The sequence below is a fragment of the Dermacentor variabilis genome, chromosome 7, assembly GCF_050947875.1.
Source record: "Dermacentor variabilis isolate Ectoservices chromosome 7, ASM5094787v1, whole genome shotgun sequence".
NCBI classification, from domain to species: domain Eukaryota; kingdom Metazoa; phylum Arthropoda; class Arachnida; order Ixodida; family Ixodidae; genus Dermacentor; species Dermacentor variabilis.
The window spans coordinates 40,268,299-40,276,849 of record NC_134574.1 but is presented as its reverse complement, the minus strand read 5'-3'; the positions used below and the strand labels follow the sequence as shown (position 1 = coordinate 40,276,849).

At 46.0% G+C, this 8,551-nt stretch overlaps 1 pseudogene; it reads left to right on the top strand.

The window, feature by feature from the left end:
* The first annotated feature begins 7,938 nt into the window (after positions 1-7,938).
* Positions 7,939-8,004, top strand: LOC142589139 (U6 spliceosomal RNA; annotated as a pseudogene).
* The last annotated feature ends 547 nt before the right edge of the window (positions 8,005-8,551 follow it).

The following is an 8,551-nucleotide window of genomic DNA, read 5'->3' as shown; positions in this document are numbered from 1 at the left end:
CAAAACGGGCTCTCATTGAGGATGCGAAATTTCCGCGCAAGAGGTACAGAGAAAAATGACGGGATGGTTTTTGTTTACAGTACTCACGCAAAAAACAATAGAAAGCAAGTGGAATCGACACCTAGCTGTAAAGTTAACGCAGATTTACAGAACGCCAGAACGATCGTATATGCGTCCATTCTTTTTGTCTACATCTGCAGTTATTCTTTCTTGCTTATTTTTGTGTCTATTCTCGAAAATTGTACTGCGACTACGGCGGTAGCAGAGGCGTCAATTTTAATCAAGCCCGAAATTTTCTAACCATGTCTCACTGACCGAAGGAGGCACCACTGTGGGGTCAAATGAGCTATAGAGTTCTCAACTCCCCAGCGCTTACGCTGCAGCGTTCCCAGAGAACTACGGGGTCAGTTACCCCCACCCCCTATTTTTTCCTTATCAATAGCTCTAGTATAACCGCTACCCAAAGATGTAAAAAGGCTGAAGACAGAACTGGGACCTGTCAAGTGCGCCTGTTTTGTGCTAGGCCCAGAGCGCTATTGAGACGGCGGCGCGACTTACCATTCTGGATAGCCAGACGGGAACACTAGTTTTCGGACGCCAAGGGATACGCGGCCCGGGACCTCCCGGCAAGCGCTGAAAACGTTTCCATTATTTATTTTTACACGCAAGTGTTAAGTGATGTTCAATTTCAGCGAAAATATATTGTGTACCTAGGCGCGCCCAAGAGCGCGTGCGCGCATGAGATTCGGGAAACAAGATGTTAAGACCAGGAAGAATTGATACCATATTGTGCAGCCTTATACCCGAATACATATAACCTGATACCATATAGTGCAAAACTCTCAAAAGGCGCACATATCGGCTGACCTCTTAGGTGTGTAGCGCCCTCTGAGCTGTTCTTTTCGGCCGACGTAGCCTAGCCGCGTGCGGGATTATGTTACTGAGCAATGTCGAATGCTTGGTTGCGGTAGGCAGAAGTTGAAATCACCCCTCTCCCTCTCGTATTTTTTTTACATTCTCCATTGCACTTGTTCTGCAGACTCGCAGTGACGCCTGAATCCGGAGAGAGATGCCGAGAGCGAGTAGGGCTATACTAATCCAGCTACAACGAAATTAGGAAGACACACGAAGCTGAAACTCCCTCAGCAGAACAGGAATTGGCCTCCCTGGTGCAGTATTCAGCCACAACCTCCATTAGGATACCTTCAATTAACCAATGACCCTCAGTACCGAGCAGCTGCGGAACAACTGACCAAGGCGGTGGTTAGACTTGTAACGCAGCAGAAGGTGCAAAGAGTCTCAAGGTCCGGACAGGCTGCCAATGGAAACTAGCCCTTGCAACGTTAAACACCCAAACCCTCTCAAGTAAGGTTAGCTTAGCAGGACTGTTCGAGGAACTATGAGACATTGTTTGTAACGTTATCGGCCTTAGGGAGATTAGAAGGACTGGTGAGGCTTGCACATTGCCGACTATAGGTCATATCATCTGCTATAGCGGTCTGCTTGATAATAAGCAAAACGGGGTAATATTGCTAATGCCTAAGAACATCGTGGGCAACGTTGGCAAATTCTACAGCAATAACGAGAGGGTAGCAGTAGTCGTAATCAAACTTAATAGGAGGCATACTAATAAGAGACCTGAAACCTAACAAGAATAAAGGTAGTACATGGCTACGCTCCAACATCCTGTCACGACGAAGAGGAAGTAGATCACTTTTATGCGCAAGCTCGGTATACAGAAGTGATGGGTGTCTTCAATGGAAAAGTGGGGAAAAAGAAGGCAGGTGAATATGCAATTGGCAACTACGGCGTCGATTCTATAAATGCTAGAAGAGATGCTAGCAGAATGAGAATAATGAAAACCTTTTTCAGGGAATGTAGCAACAGAAAGTGAGCCTTGAACAGCCCTAATGGTAAAAAAAGAAATGAAGTTGGTTTGGTAATTTGTGCCGATCCCAACATAGTGCAGGATGTAGAATTGATAAGAAGGGTAAGGTCATGGGTGAATGAAGGCGAGAATTCATCTCCATTTGAACAGAGAAACCGTAAAATTTGTCAAGAGAAAAACAGGTCAACTTAGAAGCATTAAGGTTAAAATACGACAGATTTAGGCTGGTACTTGCAAACAAATATGCAGCCTTAGAACAGCGAGATGATGATGATCATGACATAGATGTAATGAACGGAACCGTAAAGAGGCTGGCTTCAGAGGCAGCAATTGAAGTCGGAGGCAAGGCACAAAGGCAACCAGTAGGCAAGCTCTCCCAAGTAACAAAGCGCGTAATAAGGAACCGACCAAGAACGAAATTGTCCAACTCAAGCGATAAGGTAGAAGTAGCGGAACCTGTCAAAACGGTTCAAGAAGGCGAACATAAGTGATATTCGAAATTTTAACGTGAAAAAGACTGAGGAAGCCGTAAAACTATACGCAGCCTGAAATCTGTGAAAAGGAAACTTGGCATAGGACAAACCAAGCTGTATGCACTGAAAGATAACCAGGGTTATATGATCAGCAATTTCGAAGGCATACTAAAAACAGCGGAAGACTTCTATATTGACATGTACAGAACCCAGAGGACACATGAGTATTCTATTTAAAACAATAATAAGCAGTATACAGAAACACCTCCTATAACTAGGCATGAGGCCACAAGGGCCTTGCAAGGCATGAAACGGGCGAACGAGGCAGGAGAGGATGGAATCACACTCGATTTAATCAAATTTGGAGGAGAAAAAATGCTAGGAAAACTGGCGGCTCTCTATACGAAGTGTCTATCGACTACAAGGGTTCCAGAAAACTGGAAGAATGTAAGCATTATAGTAATCCACAAAAACGAGACGTTAAAGACTGAAATATTATAGGCCCATTAGTTTACTCCCAGTATTACTCAAAATATTGACCAAAATAATTTACTATAGAATAAGGCGAACACTGGACTTTAGTCAACCAAGGAAACAGGCTGGCTTCAGGATGTGATACTCCATAATGAATCACATCCGTGGCATTATTGACGTTATCGAGAAATCCGTAGAGTACAATCAGCCTCTCTATATGGCTTTCATAGATTACGAAAAAAGCATTTGATTCAGTAGAGATACCAGCAATCGTAGAGGCATTGCCTAATCAAGGAGTACACACCGCTCACGTAAATACCCTGGAAAATATTGTTGCAGGAATTAATTATAACTGCTGTCTATTTACAAAGTGTATTTACAAGGCATAATGCAACGCTGGGCCAGTCCATTGGACAGCTCGGCAGCCGGAGAGCGTTTGTCGTCTTCGTCGGGGCGCCTGCGTGCATTGCCAACAAGAAACACGCAATATGCATGTATCGTTATCCCGGGCGGCGGAAGCACCGTTCCGGTGCGCGTAAATATTGGTGATAACCGGGCGGTAATATGGTTTGAGGCGTGTGACATGCACAACGTCAGTGGAATTCGAGGCAGGTGAATCTGTGTAACTGACTGGGGCGATTTCGTACGTAATTGGAGCCATGGCACGCAGCACTCGATATGGGCCTGTGTACCGAGACAGGAGCTTTTCAGACAGGTCAATGTGTGGACTCAGACCACAGGAGTACCAGATAACCAGGCGAGAAGTGTACGGCTCTGAGTTGGCGGTCGTACAAACGCCGTTGATTCGCTTGCTAGGTCAGGAGGTGAGCGTGGGCAATTTCGCGTGCTTCGGCTGCCCTTGTGATGACGTCAGTTGCCTACTAGATGGTCTCTACTGCGGTGGTTTGGAGGGATACACCCAGTGGCAATGTTCTCCGCCGAACAACAAAAATAACGGGGAATAACCGGTAGTGTCGTGACGCGAAGAATAATACGCAACAGTGACATGGAGTACAGCAAGGTCCAAAGCTGTGTGGTCAGACGAGATATAATTTGTAAGTATGTCTGTTAGGGTACGATTCAGACGCTCCGTGATGCGATCAGTCGGTAGATCGTAAGACGCAGTCAGCTTGTGCTTGGTTGGGGGGGGGGGGAACTGCAGGATTTCGGCGATGACTTTACAAAGAAATCTCCGACCGCGGTCAGTGAGCAATTGGTGTGGAGCGCCATGCTGAATCACTTCGCGTGAAAGAAAATCGACCACATCTGTGTCGCAAATTCCTGGAAGTGTTCTGGCGATGGCGTAGCACGTGGCGTAATCTGTCATCACATTGAGCCACTTGTTGCCAGATCTGGATAGAGGGAAATGGTTAAGTAGGTCCAAGTCCAAGCGAAAGAACGGCTCCGAAGGAATGTCGAGCTGTTGAAGGGAGGGAGCATCGATGGTGCTCACACGCCGCAGCGTTTTTCCGGACGGAGCGGGCAAGGCCCGGCCAAAATAAAGGATCGGCGTATCCGGTCGTAGGTGCGGTAGACGCCAAGGTGACCTGCTGCTGGTAAAGTATGAAGTCTTTGTAGAACAGCTGACCGGTGGTGCTTAGGAATGACGACGAGCATGGCAGGGCTGTTATGGCGTACATTGTGGCTATATAATACACCATCCTGCAGAAGAAACAGCTGAAGGGAAGAATCAGAAGGTCAAGATTCCAAGCATTACATGATGGCGCGCAAGGCGGCATCATGGCGTTGCTCGTCGGCAACCTGTTGCAGGTGAGAAACGGAGAAAACGCTAGCGTCGGCATCGGGGTCAAAGTCTGCAGGTGGTTCATCCACTTGACAGCGTGATAGACAGTCTGCCTGTTCATGTAATCGGGCCTACTTGTATAATACTGCATAGGAATATTCCTGCAGCCGCAGAGCCCAGCGACTGAGCCGGCCGGTAGCATCCATGAATGAGGGAAGCTAGCAGATTGCGTAGTGGTCCGTGATTACAGAGAACTGCGTGCCATACAAGTACGGGCGGAAGTAGTAAACCGCCCGGACGATCTCTAGGCATTCGGGATCTGTAGTCGAATAGTTGCGCTCCGCTGCCGTGAAAAGGTGGCTAGAGCAGCCGTTACCACGATTTTGACCCTGTTGGCGCTGGGCTAAGACGGCTCCGATACCGCGACCACTGGCGTCGGAACCTCCACCGAAATGTTATGCGAACGAAGGCATAAGAACTAGAGACTATTTAAAAAGTGTATTTATAAAGGATAAGATATCTCGATAGCGTTAGTCGTCTTCGTCGGGGCACCCGGATGCGTCGGCCACAATAAACACGCATCATGGACATGTGAATGTATACATAAGAAAAGCAGGAAGATACCTATGAAGGGGTCAGACAAGGAGACATAATCTCTCCAATGCTATTCACTGTCCGCTTGGAAGAAGTGTTCTAGTTATTAAACTGGGAAGGTTTATGAGTAAGGAAAGACGGCTAATATCTCAGCAACCTTTGGTTTGCCGATGACATTACTCTATTCAGCAACAATGTAGGTGAGGTACAACAAATGATTGAGGACCTTAACAGAGAGAGTGCAAGAGTGGGGCTGAAGGTTAATGCGCAGAATACAAAGATAATGATGAATAACCGGGAAAGGAAACAAGAATTCAAGATCGCCGGTCAACCTCTAGAGTCTGTGAAGGAGTACCTTTACCTAGGTCAACTACTCACAGGGAACCTTGACCATGAGAAGGTAATTCACAGAAGAATAAAAACGGCTTCAATCGAATACGACCGACCTCGTGAGCTCCTGAATGGAAGCTTACCGTTATCATCGAAAAGGAAGGTATACTATCAGCGCATTTTATCGGGGTTGACACCGACTTGTGAAGTTAAGGACTGCGTAAAGAGCGATGGAACGAACAATGCTAGGCATAACTTCAAGAAACAGAAAAAGAGCGGTTTGAATCAGCGAGCAGATGGCGATAGACTATATCCTAATTGATATCAGAAGATAAAATGGCGCTTGACAGGTCATGTAATGCGCAGATTAGATGATCGATTAGATTATCTAATCTTCGCATTCTCTAATGCGATTACATTATCGGCATTAGATAATGATCGGCATTAATAGATCGGCATTGATAAGATCGGCATAATGATCGGCATTAGAAAAGATCGGCATTAGATAATCTGCGATTATCTAATGCCGATTAGATAATCGGCAGAAGTCTAGTTGGTGCGACGAAATTAGGAAATTTGCGGGTGCTATTTGGGATCGGCAGGCGCAGGACAGGGGTAACTGGACATCGCAGGGAGACGCCTTCGTCCTGCAGGGGACGTAAAATAGGCTGATGATGATGACCGTGATGATAATGCATTAACCACCAAGAACCGTGTCTAGAAAGCGCCGATTATTTTATTGCACGCCGGAGTAAGAACATTTTAGCTTGCTAATGTGTGTGACCTGTCTGTGAAATTTACGATTTTTGTGTAAAAATTCCAAAAGGCGAGAAACGTGTGCCAACGTTGCCCTAGTAGCTTGTCACTTTCAGTGCTTTTGCCTAATATTCCGAAAGATATTAGCAATTTAAAAGCAATATGAAAATTATGTGGATGACCATGCCTTCTTATAAGAAGCCAACATGTAGTGACACAAAGGAAAGGATAGCTCAAATTATTTGTAGTTTTAGTGGAAGGGAACATATTTTAACTACGTTGTGTAAATGGAAATGAAAATGGATGAAAAGTGCAACTGGCTGCAGGTGGAATACAAACCCTTGTCGTCACGTTTCTCATGCGATGCTTTAACTGAGTTACGCGCTGCCGTTTGTCCATCGACTTTCTTGGATATTTATGTATTTTTATGTATCTATTTTAAAGTTGCAGATCGTGCATTGTTGTTGAAACACCCGAATGACGTCGCCGTCTTCAATACTGTCGTGCACCTCCATGCATAGCTCGGCATACTCACTCACAAGCACAATTGTTTCTCACAAATGAAGGCAGTGCGAAAAAAAGTTATTCTAGCTTTGGTGGCGTCGCACCTTATTTATGAAATTACTCGTGCCTAATAAATGAAATAAGGAAACGGTAAATTATTGCAAATGAAAGTGGAACTTCATTTCTGCCGTAGGCGTCACGGCAAGGTGACGCCGGCGGCAGAACGTGAATGAGATCACGTTTTCGTGACACCTGCGGCAGGAAGGATGTTCCACATCCGCCGTCAAGGTTTTTGAGTGGTAGCACTGGCTACCACTCCCAGGGCTCTACTACGAAACATAAATACCCAAGAAGTGGATGGGAAAACGGCGGCACGGTGGCTCAACTGGTAGAGCATCGCACGCGAAATGCGACTGCTGAGGGATCGTTCCCCATCTGCGCCAACAAGTTTTTTTCACCCCCGTTCATTTCTATTAATTTATAGTTTCTTTATTGCATTTATTAGGCACAAGCTTTTTCCATATGTTGTCCTCGGTTTCTTTGTTTGTTGGCGCTTCTCATGATACCAATAATATAAGTCGAGTCCCTCCGTTGCCTCCCTTTCTTCTCCTTCAAACATATATATATATATATATATATATATATATATATATATATATACATCTAGATATACATATATCTATATATATGGGGTGTTCAAGATTAACCTTTATGCATCTTCTAAAATTAGACACTGAGAGGCATGCGAAGACAACCTGTGCAAATAAGGTATTCACCCGACAGCGTTAAGGCGCTCGTGTCGCAGAAAAGTCGGCGTTGGCGGCCGTGAGCGAAAAATCCTTCAGGCAATTCAAAAAACAACTTGCAATATGGGCTGGGTGGGAATCGAACCAGGGACTCCAGAGTGTGAGACGGAGACGCTACCAATCAGCCAGGCGTTTCTCTTTTTTTTCTTTATTGTCTCGCTTGACACAGAGTTTAAGTGATTTGAAGAACAGATTAACAAAATCATAGTACCGAGAACCGTCAGCTGTTTGCTGACTACAAGTCATCAGTATCTCGGCATCTGCAACAACATTTCTAATCTTGGAAACCACTCTTGTACATACAACTGCACCTTCAGCGCTTCGACAAAATACTACACCGATTCGCGAAAAAATTCGCGTACTGGTCTAGTACTTCCAAAGTACATATACTAAAATTGGAACGATACAGAGAAGATTAGCATGGCTCCTGCTCAATCAGCCACGAGTTCGATGGTTCAAAGCGGGACTAAAGCGCCTCTAGTAAATATGGTGTTACCTTAGAAACGTGCCGTTGGAAGTTACACTGCGTTGTGTATCAGTAATTACGACCATGTAAATTACAGAAGTCGCAGTTACACCAGTAGCGAAGAATGTTTCCGATACATTTCTTCTGCGCTCTGCGCACATGCAGATCCATCTTGCGGCAAACACAGTAAAACCCCTCCTCTCGCAATGTACGGCGCCACCCAGGCACGTGCCGCGCCACTCGCGTGAGCGACGCGGCTCCTCTATGCGGGACGCCTCTGACGTAGACGCTATAGCGCGTCTGGTGGGAAAGCGCCCCTTGCGATGTGTGCCGTGCTGCTGCCGAGGAGGCATGCGTCTGAGTGGTGCTTGCAAGCGAGATGGAGGACGATCCCATCGAGGCGTCAGCCCCATAAGCGCGTCCGCCTTCATGGCGCGTCCCGGTCCGGTTGTCCGTGCCAATTACAAAGTTTGACTCGCGTAGATTGGTATGAGTGGGCGGTGCAAATTGGGTGCG